This window comes from Paroedura picta, chromosome 15, assembly GCF_049243985.1.
Source record: "Paroedura picta isolate Pp20150507F chromosome 15, Ppicta_v3.0, whole genome shotgun sequence".
NCBI classification, from domain to species: Eukaryota; Metazoa; Chordata; class Lepidosauria; order Squamata; family Gekkonidae; genus Paroedura; species Paroedura picta.
Genome location: NC_135383.1, coordinates 2739381 through 2763608, shown reverse-complemented (window position 1 = coordinate 2763608; position 24228 = coordinate 2739381). Strand labels below are relative to the sequence as shown.

The 24228-nt window shown below is 51.7% G+C and overlaps 1 protein-coding gene across 6 annotated transcripts in view; it reads left to right on the top strand.

The window, feature by feature from the left end:
• The first annotated feature begins 1211 nt into the window (after window positions 1–1211).
• Window positions 1212–24228, top strand: part of H6PD (hexose-6-phosphate dehydrogenase/glucose 1-dehydrogenase) — a 33156-nt gene continuing 10139 nt past the window's right edge. Inside the window, exons 1-6 of one of the 6 annotated variants that reach the window (XM_077312535.1) lie at window positions 1212–1314; window positions 5579–5763; window positions 7367–7461; window positions 7942–8124; window positions 12964–13080; window positions 17064–17160. The gene's annotated coding sequence lies outside the window, so the exon portion shown is untranslated. Of the gene's footprint in view, window positions 1315–5472; window positions 5764–7366; window positions 7462–7941; window positions 8125–12963; window positions 13081–13381; window positions 14124–17063; window positions 17161–23489; window positions 23606–24228 lie in introns of those variants that run through there. The other 5 variants (XM_077312537.1, XM_077312536.1, XM_077312539.1 and 2 more) reach the window with 5 other exon arrangements.

The window sequence follows — 24228 nt, the reverse complement described above, 5'->3', positions numbered from 1 at the left end:
GGCTGGGCTACAGCGAGGGCAGGAAGGGCCTTGAATTGAATCTGGCATCACGACGTTGTCAGGCTGTGGGATATATTCAGCTCTGTGGCGCCATGATGTTATGATGGTGGGTATTTGGCTGGCTCCAAGAACTCCATCCATCCATCCATCTTAATATTTGGTCCCCCCAACAAAGAAAGAGGTTTTGAAGGTCCTTTAGGAGAATACTTTGAGCCCCTGAAACGCCTTTAGAAACATTTATTAATTTAATTTTTAATTTACGCTAGTTGTCAAGCACCTTTGTCAGGAACTGAGCGAGTCAGTAGAATCCGCAGGAGGGGACATTCCATAAATATTAAAATAAGATTTGGGTTATACAGCCAACCAGCCATTTTTAAAACACACACACAACAAACACCGAACTGCAGCAAAGGAAACTTTACACGGCGTGGTAAAGAACGCAGAGTCACACGGTAGGAGCCAACTTACATACCTAGTAGGATAGACCAGAGTTGCTAATAATTGATCCAAGGAACTTTTTGCTGTGCTACCTTATGGCCTGCACAGAAAAGCCCTTCTGAATAATTCGGCTGTGCCTAGTTCGTGGGACGCCAGGAAAGGGCCTGCATGTGAAAAATCAGCTCAGTACTAAAAAGCAGTCTGTGGACTCAAAGGAACTTGGAATGGGGCTTCCTCAGACGGCAGTTTAATGGACAGCACTAGCCAGACGCAAAATCTGTATCCATGGGGTGCCAACCTGGGCTGGGAAAATTCCTGGAGCCTGGAGGGGATTGTGTAGGGAAGGTAGAGGGGCGGGCAGTTCAGCAGGGGTGTGACGCCATGCTGCTCAGGGGAACTGATCCCTTGTCACCAGGAGAATACAAGGCCCAGCTGGAGGTTGGCAACCATAGGCCCACGCCAAGCAGCACTTGTGAACATGCCACATTCCGCCCCCCCAAGTATTCTTACTCTGAATCCGTGCGCATGCCATGCACCGACCAGGAAGACCGGTGTAGCCGCCGACTGCACGCTTGCTGCAAAGACGCTGAAAAAAGATTTACCTTGCCGAGAAAGGAGGCTCGGAGGAGGGAGCCCCCGAATGCCGTTGCACCAAGAGAGCGCTGTGGGAGCTGTGAGCCCAGCCGGCTGGGGCCTTCCCAGCTGTGGGGACTGAACAAGCCCAGGCAAGTCCTAGGCCAAAGACTTCCCTCCTGTCGGCTCCACTCCCTCCCTGGCCAGGCTGCAAGCGGGCGAGCACCGGCAGGACTGAGATAGCCGGACCTCTGACGGAGGCAGCGGGTCCTCTGGCACGGAGCCACGTCCTGCTGGCGCATGGTGAGCTACGCGCGGCATTCCCCGGTAGGGAGAAGGGGGGGGGAGGCCATGTCATTTTTAATATAATGGGTTCAAGCCGCCGACTTGGATGGGCAAGCATGGGAATGCATCAAGCTGCTCTCTGCTGATTCAGAGCCTGCCCCCCCCCCCCCATGGCCACACTTGGCTACTCGGATCGGCTGCTGTTCCCTCGGTTTGCAGGCAGAGAAAGGTCTAAGATGAGGACTGAAAGAGCCAGATGGATTACTGGTTAAGAGCAGCGGCTTCTAATCTGGCGAGCAGGGTTTGATTCCCTGGTCCTCCTCCACATGCAGCCAGCTGAGTGACCGTGGTTCTCTTAGAACTGTTCTCACAGAGCAGTTCTGCCAGAGTTCTCTCAGTGATGGGGAGAAGAAGGGAACGGTGTTTGTAAGCCACTTTGAGATTCCTTAGATTAGTGGAAAGCGGGGTATAAAACCAGCTCTTTGCCGTAACTGGAGATGCTGAAGACTCTGCCCGGCTGCCACACGTGTCCTTCCACAGAGGCACAGTGGTTGTGGTGGTGGCAGGCCAGAAAGAATGCGCCACGTGCCACCAAACTCCCGACAGCTTGCTATGGATTTATGTCACCACACCTCCTTGATGCTGCTCTCTGGGACTAATCATAGGAAACCTCCCTGGCAGGGATGTGGTGCTCATGATGGGATCTCATGGCCTGCTCCATCTCTCCTTGCAGGTGGCTACTTAGACTGAAGTGGTGTCAGAATAGCCCACCAGCCAGCTCAACGGAGCTCAGCTGGATACAAACACCTTTCCCTACCTCACTCTGTGGGGCTGAAAGAGCTCAGAGAGAACTGCTCGAGAACAGCTCTGAGGACTGTGACTAGCCCAAGGTTAACCAGCTGCCTGCCTGTGGAGGAGGAGTGGGGAATCAAACCCAGCTTGCCAGATCAGAGTCTGCTGCTCTTAAACACCATCTCACTCTGACTGTGTTTCATTTCTATCTTCTGCCTTAGGCTTCCAGGCCTGGGGTGTTTTGGTCTCGGAAGCCACTTTTCACCACCAACAGATTTCTATGGGGCAGAAACCAGGATGACCATTTCTAGATTGACGATTAGATTAGCCTTTCAAAAAAGGAAAGGGTATGGTAAATTCATGGAAGAGGGGGTTTGCCCACAGGTATGAGCCAGGGTGGCTAAATGGAACCTCCATGTGCAGAGGCAGGCTACCGCTGAATAATCCAATGCCAGGGATTGACAGCAGGGTGGGCTCTTCCCTTCCTCTCCTGCTTGGGAGCTTCTCAGAAGCATCCAGACGGTCACTGCTTCAAAGCCAGGGGCTGGGACAGAGGCACCCCGGGGCCAGAAGTTGGGGGGGGGGGTCTTTGCAGTCATCAAAGCCAAAGCAGCCAGGGGGAGAGACTTGAATAATTTGGGAAAGCCTTCCCGGCAACCAAGAGCAGCATACTGCAGCCATGACATCACAAACCACGAACCCCAGCGGCCCAATCCAGCCCCCAACACCCCCCTGGCCCATCTGCCTGCCTTCGGGTTCCTTTGGTGTCCCTTTCAACGTCTCCTTCTGCTCTGCCCTCTTCCTAATTTTTCTGCAAGCTGCAATGGCAAAACGACCCAAATTTTGCTCCAGGGACAACGTGAGAGAAGAAAAGACCCCCAGAGATCCTGACCGCTCCCCCCTCTACTAAACGAGCCCCCTCAGTTGCAGTCTCCGATTATGTCTCATGCAAAAATTTGCTATTAAGAAGGGCAATGTCAACCCCAAATCCTGTGACACATTTCCTACATTCCGGGGTGCACCCCCACCCCCGTCACTCATGCTCCACAAGGGCAGCACAGCGCCAAGGGATCCCTGAAGAGTTTACGCAGAAGCAAGGCCACTGAAGTCAACAGGTCTTCCTGCTATTCAACCCTGCTTCAGAATGCAGCCTTACAGGTTTCACAGTGAGGCAGAACTGCAGTCGAAATCCCAAGTATTTCCATTTTGGGGTGCCGGCCCTCGTGCCTGGAGGGCTGCTCTCCCAATCCGCAGAAGGTTTTCTAAAAACCCCGAATGAGGCTTCGAAAAGGAGCACTTATCCAAGCTGCTAGCCCTCTTGGGCCCAATAAAACAGCTGAGCTGCAGATCGGAGGAAGACCTCCACTGTGGAAGGCCTGCAAAACGGCATCCTTTTCAATGCAGCTGGGGAGGGGGGGTAGCTTAAACTGTGGAGGGTCTGCAATGCTCAGAGACCTCTAGACATACCAAGACATGAGAATATACCAGCCAGCTCTGATTTTGTCCAAAAATTGCTCTCCCCCCCCCCTTCTTGGAAGTCTTGAAAAGGAAACAAAAAGCAGTGTCATCCAATGAGCTTTTAGCAAGTCATAAATAAAACCCTAATGGATTTTCTTCTGTCCTCATAACTTATCCTGACACTAATTTTCCCCTGCAGTAATCAAACGCCACTCTTCAAAGTCCCACAGAGAAGAACCCGCAAGACAAGCTGTGTGACTTGCCAGGAGCCGAGGGGGGAGGGCGACAGAGCCAGGTAGCACTGACGATCAAAAATTTAAGTCTCCTTGTATTCCTTCCCACCCCTAGCTCCTACCTCCCGGAAATCAGATTTATATCTCTACCAACATCAATAATGCACGGAATGTATGGCAGCAAGGCAATGTACTCTGTGGGCAGTGTGTATTTACTCAGAAGTAAACCCCACTGAGTTCATAGTGACTTTCTCCGTGGCAAGAGGCACCTGCAACCTTGCAAGCCCAAGCATCCTTTAGACACCAGAAATACTCTGATCACCTACACGGTATTTTTTTAATTTTCTAGCATTGGTGAACGCTCCTCGGATCTATGCGTTAGCAGATGTCGCCAGGTACAGAAACAGGGTGGGATAAGCAGGGGGAAAGGGGGACAGAATTACAACCAGTCCGACCTCCAGCCCTGTCATGCACCCACTAGGATCCAAAAGGGATCATTTTTTTGCCCTGAATGGCCTCAAACCCCAAGGATGAAAACAGGGTCCCCAGGAGTTCCCCACAGAGAACTTGGAGGGGATGCTTCGCTTTTGCAGAGCTGGTGGAAGGACACGGGAGGGGGGGGATCCAAAGGCAAAAAGAGATTTCTGAAAAAGGAGGAATGGACATGGACAATCTTCCCTCTCCGTTCCCCAAAGCGCACCTGGGGGAGGGCTACTTACATGCAGTCTGGGTCGGTGGCAGTCCGGAGCTGCTCCGTGTCTGAGCCGAGGAAGCCGGCAAGGCAGGCTGGATGGCTGCGCGTGTGGAAAGTTGACTGCAGTGTCTTCCCCGTAACACAATGACATTGTTCGGGATCTCTGGCAGAGCAAATTGCTCAGCTCAGCACTCTTCCCCCCACAGTGCGGCAACCCAGGCTGCAGGAGTTCTGCATATCAGCATGTGCTGGCAGCTCTTAAAGGGGAACGCAGCCCAGAGGAGCCCAAAGCAGGCACGGAAGGAGGAAGGCGGGGGGGGGGGAGGAAGGAGGCACTGGCGGTCCAAGGCTGAAGGGCGCATGGGAGCATTGCCAAGGTCATCTGGACACCCCCTCCCCCCTGTCCTACCCACAGAGAAATGCTCGATACAGCAGAGAAAGGGAACAAAACGTGCCGTCCGATATTGAAATACGTGCGCTCTACCTGTCCACGGCCCTGTCAAAATGCCATGCCGTGCGCAAATGTGCAGCAGTGCGCCTGCACATGTCCCCTTTCAGCAGAGCCATGCGGAGGAGCAATTCTCCCTTAGTATTCCTTTTGAATCCCTGCAACATGCTGTGCGTTACTAATTAATGTTATTCTATACCCCGCACTGTTGTTTAAGCCGGACTTCCTTCTAGCTTACGATTCTGCACAACAGCACTGCAAAGTAGGCCATTGCCAATACCGTTTTTTTTTTTAAATGTATTTTTGACTTGTGATATCAGCCCAGCGCCCAATTTGACATTCAGATAATTTATAGCGAAAGATGATAAATACTCTCTTGGGTTTTTAATCCAAAATTGCTTAATTCAAGAGACGACCACATTCTGCACATTTTGGATAATGCAGTTTCAATGAGCTTTTGCAGCTATCCATTGTGTGCAGAATGAGAGAGAGAGAGAGAGAGAGAGAGAGAGAGAGAGAGAGAGTTTTGGGAGAAGACGCAAAGCGAAATGGTACCCAGGAAGTGCATTTTTTGCTGTACTGGGTTACCTGCACCAACCTGGCTAGCACCCAATTTGCCATTTATACTAACAGCAGCCTGCTTACATTGGATTCCAGGGACACGTTCTCCAGTGTGAGGATCTCTTTCCAGTTAGGGTACAAACAGAAACCGCTTCCAGCTCCCCACGCTGATTTCCTCCACGTTCAGGCGGAACAAATTTCTGATGGAATACCTGTAGACTCCCTGCACTTCTAGGAAATGATTTTTTGTCTTGCAATTTGAAGATCTCCAGTTTTACAAGGTACCTGCTGCTTTTTTATCATTCAATTGTGATCCTTATAAAATTATACTTTAATGATGCGGACACTCTTGTGAGCTGCACTTGTATATACTGGGGGGGAGGGCCAGGAAGAGAGACGGTGGCCTGCCTCTTGCGAATGAATGGATCCAGTTCCCAGAATTCCGTTCACCTTGGTAAACATCCCGTCACCAACAGAATTAGAACTCAGAGCAGGATCACGGAGGCCGAAGCCGGCTTTGGTTTTTGCGGACCCCTGTTTGTTTATATTTATATACCGCCACTCTCAGATGTCTCACAGCAGTTTACGAGGTCAATAAAATATAATAAATGCCCCTTAAAACACAAAAGAATTAATAATAATAATAATAATAATAATAATAATAATAATAATAATAATAATAATAATAATAATAATAATAATATAGTGCTTCAGCATCAACGAAAGTGGGAGAGGGGTTTATTCATACCAGGGATTATCAGTCCCGGCAGCCTTTTTTTCAAATTTGGATGCAGAGAAGGAAGGGTTCCTGAGCAGGTACAAAGCGTATTTTCCCTCACCACTGAGCAATGATGCAGGCTGGCAGGAAAAGAGCTTCCAGACAGATTTGACCGGAGTGTATCGCTCCCGTCCCTCCTCCACAAAAGGAATGGGATTTCATTGAGGAAGAGAAGACTGATCATCCCTCCTTCTCCTTGCCGGTCTAAACTTGACAAACCGACGGCTAGTAATGACGTGACCGATGATACTTACAAAGCATTTCCAGTGTTCCCATGCACTTCAGAGGTATTCCAGCAAAAACAGCCCTGCAGTGTAGGCCAATATTATCAGCCCCACCCCCCACCCCAAGGTAGATGGGTCAGAACAATAAACCACACAGAGACACAATGGGCAGCCTCCTCTGTGTGTGAATACTTCGGGAGACTTGGATTTTTGCATTAATTTACTTCTCACACCACACTATCCATTCTCTCGCTGTACACAAAATTGAGGAACGGCGGATTTGGAGCCTTATGTACAACTAGACTGTCTACCAGGGTCCCCGGGAAGCATCACAGAAGGGCATCTGTCTTTCCCCCCACCCTCCATTCAGTGAAAAGACCCTTCTTTAGAAAAAAAAATGAAAATTGGCCAGAAAGACAACAATTTTAAACTGGATGAAGTTATTTCCTAGAGGTTTTATTGGGAGTAAAACCAAAATTTGGAATTATGTCGGACTGATGTAATTTCCCATTTTGATTTTGCTTCTCACACGAGAGTGGAAAAAAGGCGAGTGTTTCTTTGCATTTCCCCATACACGTGTGTTTTCGGCATTTTTGTGTTAAGATGGTACGTACTTATCAATGGCATTTCAGAAAGCCACAAGAGAATCAACCAAGAGGGCAACAAGAACTGGGTGGACCCAAACCAACATCAGCAAGAAAATGTTAAAGGAGTAAAAATGACCACATCTGCTGATCGGGGCTTTCTTCAGTCAAGGGGGGGATTGACATTTATGTCAAAGGTGAAATGTCTCCCCAGGGCACTTATCCCGGACCCTTGAAAGGTTCTCCTGCACAGGCCTAAACCTATAAATCCTAAACACCTATTTTATTCCAATTATAGAGTGACCAAGGTGAAATCAATAAGATATGAAATGCTCCTGCAGCCGAAGGGGAAGCTGCAACATTCATGGGATGAAAACCCTACAAACCGCTCCAGTAAGTAAGTCAAGAACATCATATTATTCATAAGAAAACCACAATCTGTGGGGAGAACAATCAACAACTCAGAAGAAGGATTTTAGAAGAGGCATGCCTTGCCAGGGGAATAGGAACGCCTCTTCCATTACGGGGCTGGCCATCACCTGCAATTTTTTAAACATTGCTTTTATTGAAAATTAATCATTTATTTAACCATTTTTTTTAACTGGGACATTTACTTACTCAAGAGGTTACGAATCGCTCCTAATTACGGAACCACCGTGCTTAGTTGAGTAATCTAACCAACACCGTCAGCTAAACAGAGTGGCCTGAAGAAGAATTTATTATTCATAATTTAATATCAATATTAGCGTTCTTTCTCTCCTGTGAACTTGGCAAGATCATTTCTGGAAACTGTCTAGAACCCTAATAAGGGTTTTAAACGGAAGGGGTCCCCATTCCATGTATAAAGTGAAATGACTTTCTGTAACCTTTCAGCATTAACAAGCCAAAGACAGGAGAACGAGGGGGAAATATCGCTGGGAAACAATGCCCCATTCCCTGCAGTCACAAGATCCAGAGAGACGTAAGCAGAGACACTCCGCTATGTCCTGGAAAAGCAGAAATTACGGGGAGAAGGACGAGCCAGACAGGATCAGAGAGTCTATAAATACTGCAGAGGTAAAAGGCTAAATGAATGAAGGGATTTATTCAGAGTCTCTGAGGAGGGACCAGAGCTCAGAGAGACAAAGTTTAGGCTGGACATTAAGGAGAGGGTTGAAAAGATTGGGCATCTTTTGAAGTAGGCATCTGGAGTGCTCAGGGAAGCTTTTTGGGGAACCCACCAGGAAAATATTAAACTGTAGGAAGGGCAAAAAAAAAAAAAAAAACCCTCCAAAATACTATTGCTCATCAAATGATAATTAGGTTGATCAAGATGGCTAAACAGAACCTCCGTGTTTAGAGGCACTCTATCTTGGAATCCCAGTTGTTGGGGGCAACCACAGAGGAGACTGCTTCTTTTCCGTCCTGCTTGTGGGGTATTGCTGGCCTGATGGAACAAAGGTCTCCCTATGTTCTTGTCACACTGAACAAAAGTGGTGGGAGTGGAAAAGTCCCAAAATATTCAGAGTAGGGGAAGATCTGAGTTCCTCACTTAAGTCATAGACACAGAACCTTGTCTCTGTGTACCAAAAGACACAGAACCGGACTGTCCTCATCTGCACAGACTGGTGGGTCACGTTTGAATGTGACAATTTGAAAATCCAGAAACCGGTTCTTAGATAATGAAACAATTTTATCTTTTCTCCAAACAACAGTACTGTGTGTGCACATGCTCATGTGCGCAATAATAAGTGCAAATGTACCCCTTTGACAGCAATTGCCATAGAGGTCCTGCATCTTCGCTGGGTAATTAAGAATCGCACACCACTCTGATACGTTGTCATGCCGTGTGCTCTTGCCGCAACATCTGGGCGGGGGACAACGGCGACCGCAGAAGTGGGCCGAGGCATCTGGAATTCGCCATGTTGCAAACGGATGCCAAGTTTTACAGCTTTTCTTGTGGAAGGGGTATATGCGGCAGAAAGCAATGTCTGGGAGGGCTGAAAAACAGTCTCCCACCCTGCGTGACTCACGAGAACTTGTCCCGCATTCAAAAGTTGGTTACTCACTGGTTACTCAGAGGTGAGACAGGCCACAGCAGAGGGAGGAAGGAAGGTAAGTGCGGTGAGGAAGGGGAAGCCACAAAAGGATGAGCTGTCTGTGATTTCATTCTGTTTTTCGTTCCGTCACCCCGGTGACCTCGGCAAACCAGAGGAATGTGAACTCCACTTTCTTTTTCTTTGGGAGAACTTGGCTCGGCTGCGTGGACCGGTCCAGAGTCCGAATCCAGAGCGTGGACTTCAGAATGGTCCGGCCAGCTGGCTCAGGCCAAATGTCCATCGAGCCAAGCATCTTGGTGCCAACGGTGGCCAGCCACATGCTCGCAGGCAGGGTGTGGAGTCCGAAATGATCTGATCAAGTGAGGGTTGACTCTCCAAAGCTTATTGGTTGGAAATCTGGTCTGTTTCTAAAGGGCTGATGGACTAGAATCGAATGGTCCCAAAATGATCACTTGTTTTGCATCAGATCTTGGAGGTATACATTGATTCTGTTCCTCAGGATTCCACCACCCCGTTCTGCCCCACGAGACCCCCTCCTTAGGGTCCACATACCCCTGCAGGAGACTGCTCTGGTCTCATACAAACCTTTTCACGATCTATTTTCTTTGGCATGCTAAAAGCATCGGAAAAGCCCTGCTGGATCAGGCCAGTGGTCCCATCTAGTGCAGCATCCTGTCCCACACAGTGGCCAGCCAGTTCCTCTGGACAGTCAACAACAGGACACAGAGACCACGACCTTCCCGTTGCTGCCTCCTGGCTCTAGGATTCAGAGGTTTAGTGCTTCTGAACATGGAGGTTCTCTTGAATTACCACTGCTGGTACCCATTGATGCTCTTGTAACCTGCCGTGGAGAAATTCTCTCCCCCCCCCCCTTCTTACACATGCTCTGAATACTCTACTGTTGGTCTTGGGTTCTGGATATGCTACTGTGACCAAAATTGTCCTCCTGGCTGATGGGGGAAAGGTGTTTGACACACCTGTGGCCAACAGCCTCCCCCTGCTGGTCAAGGACCATATTAATTCAAAACCACATCAGTAGTAGAAACAGAATGTTTGTGCATGGTGTTGTTTTTTTTCGGGGGGGGGGGAGATGTGCTTTTCCCCATGAGGCTGAGAACCAGCTCTGGAGAACTGTGCCATCAATCCCAGTCACTGTGACATTTTAAGCATCTTTGAAAGTGGGCCTGATCCACCGTTTCCCTCCACCTGCTGACATTCTAAACCTCCAAAAGCAGGGCTGGTTGGGACGGTTCGGCCGGGTGTGATACACTTTGGTGACCTTGCTGGGCTGAGCTAGCCTGATCTTGTCAGATTCCAGAAGCTAAGCAGGGTCCATCCTGATTAGGACTTGGAGGAAGTCCAGGGGGGCAACGTGGAGGCAGGCAACGGCAAACCAAGTCTGAACATGTCTTGCCTTGAACCCCCCCCCCCGCAGGGCCACCAAGAGCCAGCTGTGGCTTGCAGGCCCTTCCCATCGCCCGTGAACTGCAGCTGTGACCGCCTGCTTCTACGCAGCTCTTTTCAGAGGGGAAACATGCTGGTCTGCAAGAGAATAGCCGGATTCGGATCCAGGAGCATCTTGGAGAACAGGATTTTCAAGACAAGCCGCTTTGGAGACTCAGAGCTCCCTTCGGTGCGCTTCTGTGCAGGGACACAAGTCATGAGTAGAAGTGGCTTTAATCTCCAGCATCCGACGTTCGGTCCGTCTCGCCTGGTTATTCTCTGATTCCAAGAGGAGGGGCCTCCGAAAGTGAGGGGAAGGCCTCGGCCTCTCTGCCCTGTTGCTGGCCCTCCCGAGGAACCGGCTGGCCACAGTGTGAAACATACTGTCCCTGTATAATGCAGGAACCTTTGCATTTCTTTTATAGCTGTGTCTAGCCGTGTACCCTTTCCTAGAAGACAGTGATAGCTTAAGAGCAGGGGTAGTCAAACTGCGGCCCTCCAGATGTTCACGGACTACAATTCCCATGAGCCCCTGCCAGCGAATGCTGGCAGGGGCTCATGGGAATTGTAGTCCGTGGACATCTGGAGGGCCGCAGTTTGACTGCCCCTGCTTAAGAGAATAGAATAGAACAACCAGGCAGCCTATTCCTGAAATTACTCTGGGTTCTACAGAGATGCAGCCAGTCGGAAGAAATGGGAAGAAATAAGCCGGTTTCCAAAGCCCCAAAGTGCCAGGCAGTAACCTCCCCCACCCCAAAAAAAAACCCCACCCAAACAGTAAGAATTCTAGATATTTTTCTTAAGCTGCAGAGAATTCCAGGTGCTGGGACGACGACGACGTGGAAATGCAACATCAACACTAAGATTGCACATCTTCTCCCCCCACCCAGCGCTCCACTGCAGAAAAATGCAACGCAGCAGCTTGTTAATGAAGCTCCAATGCTTTGTCATTTATTTATTTTAAATCTCTGTTGCCGTTTGGGGCTGTGGGAGCAGCCTGCGGCAACAAAACACGATTGCGTGTAATCACCGCTTAATTTCTTAAAATCAGCCACAAAACGAAGGGCCGGGGGAGGCGGCTCAGCTTCCTTTGGCTTGCGAGTAGCCGGACGCTTGACATTTTGTCTTCGGCCAGTTTTATTCACCCGTCCAATGACTCTGGAATGCTAATTTGCTTGCGGTCTGGGCCATTTTGACTCGGAGGTTGTGGACTTGCTACGAATCCTGCTCCGGCCAACATTTTAAACACACTCACAGAATTTCAATATAGGGAATGAATGGCTACAAACATCAATGTGCTTCACCCAATATCCATAGCCTGATAACCACAATCGAAGGCAGCTATTAGGGTACAAACGGGCTTTGGTAGTTGTGCAGAACTGCTGTTTAAATGGGGCGAAATACCAGGGCCCGAATGCCACTGGGGTATAGCCTGCCAAACTATTTCCCATTTGTCACAGGAATGTGAGTGTTGTGCTTTCCAGGGAGATGTGTCGGAGCGCTTTGAACTCTCCCCAGCTGTGACTGAGTGGATTGAAAACTTAGACATTTGTATTTAGGGGGAATAGTCAAATCAGTCTGCATAACCGCTGTGTGTCTTTGGCTACATATTTTATATAATTATTTGCTTCCTGCGTGTCCCTCTGCCACGTGATTAATACGACTGGTCCAAGTTCCCCCAGCAGGTCTCGTGTCTCCAAGAGGTTTACAATCGCCTTCCTTTCCTCTCCCCACAACTGACACCTTGTGAGGAAGGTGGGGCTGGGAGAGCTCTGAGAGAAAGGAAGGGATGGCGATCGTCAGCTGCTCTGAGACTCCTCCGGGTGGTAAAAAGCAGGACACAAAAAAACCCAGCTCTTCCTCTTCTTCTTCTTCTTCTTCTTCTTCTTCTTCTTCTTCTTGAGTTTGGGGGACCAAATATCTGGCTCAACCTCTTCCTCATTCCTAACTGAGGCTGTGGGCTGTCACAAGAGGCTCCTCCAAGGCAAAAAGTGTGACCCAAAAAGGAACAGATATTTATTTGGGACAAGGAGCAGGAAACAGGGACAGCCGCAACCCAACTGCTTCCCTCTGTAAAAGGGCCAGGCGTGTTTCCTGAGAAGCCGCTTTCCCTGGTCGCGATGAAATCAGCTGGCTGGTACACAGGCCGAGCAGCGTAACCTTCTCATAACCTTCCCGGGAAGCTGGGCTGGGGGACAGAGAGTGCAGGCCACGGCCCCTCTCCGGGGTCCCCTTAGACTTCCCCCCCTGTGAACAGCAGAACTCTGCAGTGACCAGAGACACCTGCTTGGAAACTAGATCGGGGTGGGGGGTCAAGTTTAAGATGTCTGAATGTCCCTCGAGAGAATAGGATTATTTGCGTGGCTTGAGAGATCCCAAGGGCGGCTATTCATCTATCTCTCTCTCCCTCTAGTCCTCCATCCGTCATAGAGCTTGTGTATGATGTACCCAGGAGATCCTAAGAGTGTCCAGCTGCCAGCAAGGGGCGTTTGCAGGTGGCTGACTCTGCAAGCAGATGGCATTGTCTAAGGTAATGTTCCAATCTTGCACAACAGCCCTGCAAGGTAGACTAGCATTAGTATCGCCAGGGGGCAGATAAAATTGCTGAGTGGGTGGGTGGGTGGGTGGGGTTAGCTTAATCCAGCAGATACGACATTCGGATATCATATTAGATATTCGGGATTGTGGCAGATATGACATTCGAACAAGGGACTCTCTTTCCTGGACGGGGGTGAAAGCAGCTCACATCCTCTGCCAGGATTTAGCTCAGAAGCAAAACCAGCATCCCACCAAAGAATCGCATCAGCCTTCCTTGTGTGAAATGCATGCTGCAACTCCAGCACTTGGATTCTAGGAACCCTGGACCCTTTCACATCTCAACGGCGCATCCTTTGGCAGCTGTCCTGTGCCAGCCTATGAAGATGTCCACTGGGCTGTCGGGTTCCTCTGGCTGGCAGCTGCTCTCCCGCAGAGACAGAAATTTCCATCACCTGCATCCCAGGAAACGTCTGTCTGCAGACGCCCAGGACTCAACCTGGGGCCTTACACAGGCAAAGGAACTAAGAAGTCATCGGTGTGGCCTTTAAAAAATCCACATGCTACTATCTGCCCCACAGAAATCACCCCTAAACGCTAACAATCAGCTACAGTCCAGTCACTACCCTCAAACTGTTCAAGCTCCACAGCGAAAGCTGGTTCGGTTCTCATTCCTGGGCATCCGCAGATGGCTCGGCCAGCCCAACAGCCCTGCAAAGGAATTTTCTGAGTTGGCAACCAACCCAAATCCTAACCAGTGCTGATTTGCGCAAGGGCGTAAAGTGAGACGACGGGAGCACTGTGAAACTCTTCCACCCCCCTGGACTGTGCAAACGCTCCCCTCTGGAGCCCCCTTCTTGGAACGCTCCATTCCCCCCTGGTTTGAGAAACCTCCTCCTTGCAGGGGATCCATCAGACGTGCTCCGTCCCAGCTGCATCCCTCCTGCCTTGGCCCCTGCGCTTGCCTGCTGCTGGCGCTGATTTACTGAAATGCACGTTTGCTGCAGTGCTGGACAGGACCCGGGAACGTGCCACTCGGTGAGTTATGGGGAGAATCAATAACTTGGAAACAAATGCAGGGCCCCCCGGAAAGCCAGCGGCTGTACGCCAGGCCGTACCTCTCCGTTGGCGCATCTGTACTCCCCGGGAGAATTTGACTGTCAGAAATCCCGGCCGGCCGCAGCAAAAGGCTGCAAGATCTCATTCTGTCACAGATCGTTGAATGCACAGCTCCTGATCACGGGGGGGGGAAATGGGGCCTGCCTATAGCCCGTTCCACTCACCTGGTGGCCCCAGAGAAGCCAAGAGAAGCCAAGCTTGCTTCCCCCAGGGCTCCTGTCTCCCCCACCATGCCAAATTCTCCACTGCAGGGGCCCCCAAAGGTCCGACCCCCTGCCTCCCATTCTCTCTACATACGAGCCCTCAGGATTCACTCCCGCAACCCCAAGATAAGGATTAACTAGTCACCACCCAATATCAAGCTGGATGTATACCACAATCGTACACAATCCGTTAGGAGTACGGACTTCTAAGCTGGCCGGGTTCTATTCTGCACTCTCCCGCATGCAGCCAGCTGGGTGACCTTGGGCTCGCCAGGGCACTGATAAAACTGTTCTGACTGGGCAGTGATATCAGGGCTCTCTCAGCCTCACCCACCCCACAGGGTGTCTGTTGTGGGGAGAGCAAGGGAAGGAGATTGGAAGCCACCTTGAGCCTCCTTCGGGTAGAGAAAAGAGGCATATAAGAACCGACTCTTCTTCTTCTAGATTTCAGCGACCCTATCAAGCCGATTTATGGAAACGTGTACATTTTCAGTAGATAAATGCATCCAACTTTCATCCTGTTAACCACCAGAGTTAGAAAACTGTTTTTTAATAGAGAAAGCCGAATGAGCTGAACAGGATAATCTTAACCCGTTACACCCTTCCAAGACCTTTGCAGTCAACCGGCTTAGAAAAAGAGCATAGCTCTGTTTAGGATCGCATTGTAGGAAGCACCGTTTTATAACCAGTACAGCGCACAACACACCCTCACCACGACACCCCAGAGGATGGCAAGCCACCTTCACACATCTCATGCCGGGCTGCCAGGCAGTCAGACAGCCGTGGCTACACCACACCGCAGGCTGTACGATAGAATATATAAGACAGAACACACCTGATTGGGACATACAGATAATTTAGGATGGAAATCGCACGCAGAGAGAGAGAAAATGAAAGCAAGCATCCGACTATACCTCTTTGGCCCTATACAATGTTTCTCCGCTTCTTCAGCCCTATAAAATGCTTCTCCGCTTGGAGGTGGTCTGCGAAGACCGCAGGAGGTTGAAAGCATCAGTGGGTGTCAAGTCCCCTCATTTAAATCGCTGCACAAATGCACTTTCAACCAGGACGACGGACTGTAGACCAGCCCTCTCTGCCACTGCAGGGACCCCTCAGTAGCAGCCATCCAGAGGAAGGCAGGAGGAGCAAAGGGTCTTGGTCAGAAGCCAGGAGGGAGGGGGGGCCATGCTAGACCACCAAGGTTGGTTGTCAGACAAGCTGTTCATTTACACCCTTTATAACTGTGCCAAAGAAGCATCATTCATTCATTCATTCATTCATTCATTCATTCATTCATTCATTCATTCATTCATTCATTCATTCATTCATACGCTTGCTTGCTTGCTTGCTTGCTAGCAAACAAAATAAATCACTAGCTAGCAAGGGATTTATATACTGCCCCTTTCAGTGGTACTGTCTCAGGGCATATTACACGACATAAAATTCAATAAACCAATACGATTAGCAATCAAAATTAAAACGGCAAGGTCTCCGTGAATTCCTCTCACCAAATCCCCAATGAAAGGTGCATCTGCCCATTAATTGGTCCCCAATCTTGCCGTATTTGTTTCCGTCACTCGCCCCGCCCAGAATGAAACCAGAACAAATGGTAACCTTATAAACGAAGCTTGTTATTCCTGTTTGGTCCTTGTGTCCAATAAACATCTTCCTTGTGATGCCTGCGAATTTAGGGCTCAACCTCTGTCCAGATGCATGGACTAGCAAATCCCATTTCATTGTATCTGATGAAGTGTGCATGCCCACAAAAGTTTAGACCTCGAATGGAACTTTTTTGGTCTTGAAGGGGCCCCAGGACCCAAACTGTGTTCTGCTGCTTCGGACCAACATGGACCATACCTGAATCTAGAATCTTTGGGTGGGGGTGAAGATGAAGCAGCATCAAGCCACCTCTGCAAGTGGGTTTTGCCATTTTACACAGTAAAACCCAGTTGCAAAGTGGACTGAAAGCGTGTTAATTTAGCCCGTGTGGACCGAAAGTGCAATTAGCCACGTGGTCGCCAGAGGCGAGTCGCCATCTCCTCCAGGTGACTAGACCTCTTTCTGCACGGTTTCAGTGGGCTTTTGCAGCTGGGTTTTCCTGCACAGAACAACAAAATCTGCTTCTAAAGCTCGCGATCCAACGTGTGCAGACCGAGCGTGAAGGTGGGGCTCCTGGAAAAGCTTTTCTAATGGCAGAGAAGTTCTCTTAGAGGAATGTGTGAACCAACAAGATAAGACATTCGGAGAGCTCACCACCGCAGCCGGTCTGCCTCGCAGGAGCTCAGAGAAAAGATGAACTCTTGATGGTGAATTCAGAGTCACTGGCCTTTGCCCATTTACTCCCCCCCCCCCTTCTCAGCCCATCTCTGTTCTCAGAAGTGTAGCGTAATTTTAGAAGCAAATCCAAGAGAATATGCCTCTCAATTTAAAAAAAATCTCACTCTGCCATAGTACCTGGGCTTCTCAAGAGGGTGCCAGAGATGGACCCTGGGAGTATGTTTTCCCTGGCTGCCTCCTTCCGCCACCGGTTAGATACCCCCAGCTCCACTCTCCCTCCCTCTGAAAGTGTTTAAAAATGCAACAGGCATCGAGATTACCTTATTCCTCAGGTCAGCTGAAATGGAGCAGATCTTTACGGGCCGTTCTCCTCTTCCAGCGTTGCTGAGGAAAGAAAGAAGACACGGACAAGGCGGTCGACACACTACTGAAGAGAATCCTGCGCCGAAGGACAGAACAGGAAGATCTGACAGCAGGCAAGGAAAAAACCAACACTCATTCCCATCGGCCAGCGCCGGCCGTAATTCGATTCCCAGGCCAAGGGCGAAATTGTTGGGGGTGTCCCGTGGACGGTACCATCCAGCCCAGCATCCTGCTTTCCACGGCAGTGGCCGACCCGCTTGCCCTTGGAAGGCTGCAAGACGCCACCTTCCCAGCAGCCCCAGAATCGACTCTCCTAAGGTACACTGCAACGGAGCACGGAAGTTCCATTGAGCCTCCATCAGTTTGCTCCATCCCGTTTTAAAACCAGGGGCAGGAAGTCCCAGAAGCCAATCACGTGACGTTTGGAGAACTCCCCCCCCCCCCACTTCAAGCCAGTCGTCTTGCCGGCTTGGCCTGATTTCTGGCAGGAAAAAGGTCTCTTAGCCCCGATCCCCAGCCCCTTCCAGACGGCCACGTCCAACTCCTCCTCCTCTCGAGAAGGCGCTCCCAAGGCCGCCTCCATCACCCTCTCCGCTTTCTTGCGGCAAGGGGGGCAGGCGACCCTCCCGCTGCGATGCCCTCCCTGGTCCCCCCGCCCGGGAGGTGGCTTCGGGGCGGGACGGGAGAGGGCCCCGGGGAGAGGGCGGGGGGGGGAGCGGCCGCCGGGTGAACCCTGCAATGCGCGGCGCCTCTCCTGCATCTCAATGCAGCGCCGGCAGGCACAGGCACAGGCAGGCAGGCGCCGCGCTTTGCAAGAGGCTTGCAGGGGAGGCGGGCGAAGCCGGCACGGGGGGGGGGGAGCCACTCCTGGCGAGCGGCCCCCTCCCCTTCTGCTGCAAGGGAATGCCCCCGAAGCACACCTCGGCGGCCGCTGCAGACAGCCTCCGCAGTTTCCCCCCCTCCTTCCTCCGGAGTTCATGCTGCAGCGAGACTGCATCAGAAGAGGGGGGGGGGTTGCAATGCCATGCATCCAGGCAACTTCCAGCGGCAGCCTCCGCGGGCCAGTCCCGCCCGTCGCCCGTGCATGCAGCCATGCAGAACCCCAAAGTCCCCCCCCCCAACCCCAGAAGCCTGGATTTTTTGGGGGGAGGGGGAGGGGATGGAGTCCAGCAGATGCAGCCCTGCGAGTGGCTGGAGGGCGGCCGGGGGTGGGTGGGAGGGACACAGCATGTCAGGCCGAACCCTGACCCCATCAATCAAAGTTGCAAAGGCGGGGGGGGGGTCGAGTCTTAGATCTCACCCTTTCACACACACACACCCCCCACTCGGACGGAGCTGGCCCCCAGCCCCTCCCCTCCCCCCCAAAGTTACCTGCCTGCTCCGCGCCGCTCTCCCGGGCGCCCTGCAGCGACGCTGCGCCCCCCATGCGCTGCGCCTGTGCTCGCGCGGCTGGCCCCGGACGAGGCTCGGGGGGGGGGGGGGGTTGGGGGAGGACACGAAGCTGGCAAAAGCGCCTCTCGGAGCCGACAGGCGAAGCTGCCCGGGCGCAAAGCGGCTCCCGCCGTGGCTTGCAAGGGAGGGCACCTCCCGAGGTCATCCAGCCGACTGCGCAGGGTTTGCGCCTTGCAGGGAGCGGCGAGGGGGCGGGGAGGGCTCGGTTCGTGTCCCGCTGCGCGCCGAATGCCCCGTTTGGATTGGATTTTGGGATTTCTCTTCCGCCCTATCTCCAAAACTTCTGGGCGGATTACAGTGCTCTCAAATACATATACATTTCATTCTTGATCATCATAGTGTGATCCTGCTTAAGAACTGGCCGCTGTGCTTGTTTTTTTCTTGGTCCTGGCAGTGATTCAAGGCCGGGGGGCAGAGGGGGGGGGTCCGGGGTCATCTCCTTGCCCCCAAGGAGACATTCGCTGGCCAAAGCGTTGGGATTGCAGAAGGCTGAAACAGACCAGCAGAGCATGGGAGATTCGGCAGGGTACATAAAGGCGTCTACAACTCACATCATAGGCTCTTGCTTACAATAAGCTTTAGGCACAGTCCCTAATAATTTGTTCAGGTTGGATTCAGGTGGGTGGCCGGGGTGGCCTGAAGCAGCAGAACAAGGCCTGAGTCCAGGACTCCTTGAAGGCCAACAAAAGTTTTATTCAAGAAGAAGATATATAGAAGCATTATACGATGGATCTGACGAAGTGTGCATGCACGCGAAAGATTATACCCAGAATTAAACAACAGCCGTAGAGCCAATATGATGTAGTGCAGGGGTGGCCAACCTGGCTCTCCAGATGTCCTTGGACCACCATTCCCATGAGCCCATGCTGGCAGGGGCTCATGGGGATTGTAGTCTATGGACATCAAGGCAGCAACAGTTTGGCCAACCCTGGACAGTGGCTCAAGTGTTGGACTAGAACCTGGGAGAACCCAGATTCGAATCCCACCGCTGCCACTGGTCTGATCGCCTCCCTTTTATCCCTGCAACCTTGTGAGGTAGGTTGGGGCTGAGAGCGTTTGAGGGGTCCAGGTTCCACCAGCCAGCTGCCATGACCGAGTGGGGATTCAAACCTGGGCCTTCCAGATTCTCACCCCACACATAAACCATCGATTCTCATAAGAGCAAAGTGCAATTTAAAAAATTAAGCCCATTTGGGGAGGGGGGGGAAGGTCGGGTTGCAACTTGAATTCCTGTAACTCAGTCACTGTAAAGTCCACCCTAGGTTTAGAAAAAACATCAGTACATCATTTTGGAAGAACAGGATTGTGGCCCAGTCTTTCCTGCTGAGGACCCAAACTGGATTCCCACTCGTGACCTTAAACTTGAATTGATTTGTGTCTTGCATTTTTTGATCGGCAGCTTTGATATCAAACCTAGCGTGTGTGCCTGTGGGGGCGGGGAGAGAACAGATCGATAAGGACAGCGAGGAGCAGGAGCACAGAGCCAGGCTCCGGATTCTTGCTCCGTGGGGAAGGGCGTGTGTGTTTGTGCATGCATTAGTTCTTCTCCCTCCCCTCTGCAGTAGCTCAGCCCTTTCTAACTGCAGCACTTCCCATCCCAGCCGATGCATCTTTGGACACGCTGCGTGTGCATTGCAGCCCTCTGCAGCAGCAGGCGCAGGCTGGCCGAAGGGGGGCCGTCACAGGCCCGGTGGCTCCGTGCTGCTGAGGTTCGCCTGCCTCCTTGCAGAGGACGTCCTTGTCTGTTCCGAAAGCAAAGGCCACCTCAGGCGGCGTGGGAGAAGCAGCACGGAGGAGACCGCTCCAGGCTAGGGTTGCCAATCTCCATGCTGGGCCTGGAGACCTCTGGGAGACCTCCCAGGGCCCTGGAGAAAAGGGCTGCCGTGGACAGGGGCCTGGATAGCCATATACAATGGCGAGGTCCCTTCCCTCCTCCAACTGTGCCATCCCCAGGATCCACCTGGAAATTAATTTAGGCAGATGGGGAGAGGGAGGGCAGGAAGGGGTGAGCCAGCAGGAAGAGTTGGTTTTCGTACCCAGCTTTTCTCTACCCGAAGGAGTCTCAAAGGGGCTCGCGCTCACCTTCCCTTCCTCTCCCCACAACAGACACCCTGTGAGGCAGGGGAAGCTGAGAGCGTTCTGACATTACTGCTCTGTGAGAACTGTATGATCAAGGCTGTGAGTAGCCCAAGGTCACCCAGCTGGCTGCGTGTGGAGGGGCAGGGAATCAAACCTGGCTCGCCAGACTGGAAGCCGTTGCTCTTAACCAAGACACCCAGGGATACAAAACGATGCGTCCCAACCGTATTCTGCACGATTGCATCACGTCTGGGGGTTCTTGAAGACTGAAGAACATTTCGGGGGTTTCTCAACGGTAAAAAAAAACAACAGTTGAGAAAGGCTGTTTTAGAGGAAGGTTTGCAATCATAGAATCATAGAATTGGAAGGGGCCATACAGGCCATCTAGTCCAACCCCCTGCTCAACGCAGGATTAGCCCAGAGCATCCTAAAGCATCCAAGAAAAGTGTGTATCCAACCTTTGCTTGAAGACTTCCAGTGAGGGGGAGCTCACCACCTCCTTAGGCAGCCTATTCCACTGCTGAACTACTCTGACTGTGAAAAACTTTTTCCTGATATCTAGCCTATATCGTTGTACTTGAAGTTTAAACCCATTACTGCGTGTCCTCTCCTCTGCAGCCAGCAGAAACAGCATCCTGCCCTCCTCCAAGTGACAACCTTTCAAATACTTAAAGAGGGCTATCATGTCCCCTCTCAGCCTCCTTTTCTCCAGGCTGAACATTCCCAAGTCCCTCAACCTATCTTCATAGGGCTTGGTCCCTTGGCCCCAGATCATCTTCGTCGCTCTCCTCTGTACCCTTTCAATTTTATCGACGTCCTTCTTGAAGTGAGGCCTCCAGAACTGCACAATCACCTTCTTCCACATAGTGAACCCCTTGGTGGTCTCACCTTCCAGTACTGACTGACCAACCTGCTTCATTTCCAAGCTGAGGAGCTCAAGCTAAACTGGGCTGTTGAAGCTGCTGGAGAAACTTGGAACAGGCAGTCAATTATTTTCAATGCTATGTTTATTAAACATTACAATTGGCAAATTCTGGCTTCAAACAGGCCTTCCCTCAATGAGAGAGATGCACTTTTAAAATGCTGATGTCCCAGCCGGTGTCACTTAAGAACAAGAAGTAATGCTTTCAAATTAGTTTTTTTTTTAAATCTAGGCAAAGTTATACAGATTTATGCTACGTGAATTGGCTAAATCACATATGCTTAATCAACTAAATGTTTTTAATCAGGTTATAACCCTAAATATTTATCATTAACTAAAGCCAAAGCCTTGCTGAAAACGTAACCTGCAAGATCTATCCTCACAACGCTAATATATTAACAGGAGAATTACAAGGGATGGTGGCTCCGTGGAAGGGCATCTCGGCACGCAGGAGGTCCCCGGTTCAATCCCTGGCATCTCTAGCTAAAAAGGACCAATTGGGAGGCAAGTGAGGGGGAAGACTTAAGGAGACCCTGCCAGCCTGAACAAACAAACAATGGCAAACATGAGGCAGTGCAAGCGTAATTTGGAAAACGGTTTCTCAGAACAAATGCCAACCAGCAAGACTGAGCACTGAAGTGGAAGATTGCCTGCATGTTTGCCTTCATTTAAAAAGGTCCAGGGGGTAAATAAGGATGAGAATATTATTTATTTATTATATTTATATAATTTATATAATAAATTGCTATTTGTTGTTATTTATTCTGAACAGGTAATCCTCAGGGCATGAATTAATATGAACCTTATGACAACCCTGCGAGGTAGGACTGTAAACTGAATGCGATGCAAAATTAGGGGCTGGTTGTTGTTTTTTTAAAGCTTGCACAGCCCCCATGCACACTCTGCACTTGTATTTCGAAGCTGTTTTTTTTTCAGTGGGGTAACAGAACAGCTCTGAGAGAACTGTGGTTGGTCCAAGGCCACCCAGCTGGCTGCGTGTAGAGGCGAGGGGAATCAAACCCAGTTCTCCAGGTGAGATTCCACCACTCTCTAGCCACTACACCACGGCGGCAAGGTCCCACGCTGAAATCCTGCAACTCCCAAGCCACACGAGGCCAGCAGTGGAGTCCCTGCTAATGTCGGGGTTGGGTTTTTTCTGTTCTTTGCTGCCTTTAATACAATGGCCATTATTATTTCCGGTTTGTCTTTTTCATACGGTTGCCAACTCCAGGTAGGGACGTTTCTGGAGATTTGGGAGAGGAGCTGGGGAAGCTAGGGACCCCAGGCAGGTGTGACGTGGTACAGTCCAGCTCCAAATCTGCCATTTTCTCCAGGGCACCTGATCTCTGTAGGCCAGAGGCCAACTGCAGTTCTGAGATACCTCCAGGCACCAGGTGGAGAACGGTGACCTGAGCCTTCGGGGGAGGGCGGTATATGAATATAAATATTTATTTATAAGGCCCCAGCCTCATGGCTGACGAACTCCTGGAAAGCCAGCAGGATGTAGTGGTTCAGAGCAGGGGAGAGGGGGTCCTAATCTGGAGAACTGGATTTGATTCCCTGTTCCTCCACATGAAGCCAGCAGGGTGACCTTGGGCCTGTCACAGCTCTCTTAGAGCTGTTCTCTTACTCAGCACTACCTATTTTCAGGGAGAGAGGAAGGGAAAGGCGTTTGTGAGCTGCTTGGAGGCTCCTTTGGGTAATGGAAAGCCAAATACAGAAAACCAGCTCTTCTTCTCCGCGTCTCCCCATGCAGCCAGCTGGGTGGCCTTGGGCTCGTCCCAGCCCTGATAATGCTGTTCTCTCCGAGCCCTCAGCCCCACCCACTTCTCAGGGCGTCTGTTGTGGGGAGAGGAGGGGAAAGGGGCTGGCGAGCCGCTTGGGGGCTCTCTGGGGCAGTGAGCGGCCGGCTTCTCCCTTTTTCTCTCTCTCTCGGCCGAGGCGGCCTTTGCGCCCCGGCGAACCGAAGCCTGCTTCCTGCCTGCCTGCCTGCCTTGCTTGCTTCCTTGCCGGGCGGCGCGGAGGAGGAGCCAGAGCGGCGCGGGGTTTCCCTCTCCGGAGCCCGGAGCTGGATCCGGTTCGCCTCCGCCCGGAGAGCCTGTTGCGTGAGTCGGCCGGGAGGGAGGAGAGGGGAGCAGGGCTGGGGGGCGAGGCGGCGGAGGAGGGGCAGGGGCAGGGGGGCTCCGAGCCTTGCCAAGCGAAACCAAGCGGCGATGCGGCGCCCCCGCCCGGCCTTGCGCCCTGCTGCGCTCGCTCCGGGAGCCCCTCGGCAGGCGCTGCTGCGGACCCTCTCCGGGGCGCCCCCTCTCGGGCGGGCGCTGCAAAGGCCGGGCGGCATCTCCGAGCGCCCCGGGGCGCTCCACAATGCCCGTGCACTACCATGACCATGAGCCCCTGCCAGCATTCTGCGGCTCACGGTCACGGCAGTCCGCAGACAGGAGGGCAGCTGCCCTTGGGCCGCTCGTGCCACAGAGGGAGCAGGGCAGGGGCGCATGGTCACTGTAGTCCCCACTCAGGCTTTTGTTCTCTGCCTGACCCACGGGGGACTCTTCCTAGGGCGAATCCTGGCATGGGGCAGGGAGGGTCGCCCACGCCTTCGCCAGCTCTGCTCTGCTCTGCTGCAGGCCGCTGCTGGCTGGCGTGCAGAGGAACGAAAAAGGTGACAGCGTAAAGACACGTGTCTGAATGTATATATTAAGTCGGCTTAACGCCTGCTTGGGGCGTCCTG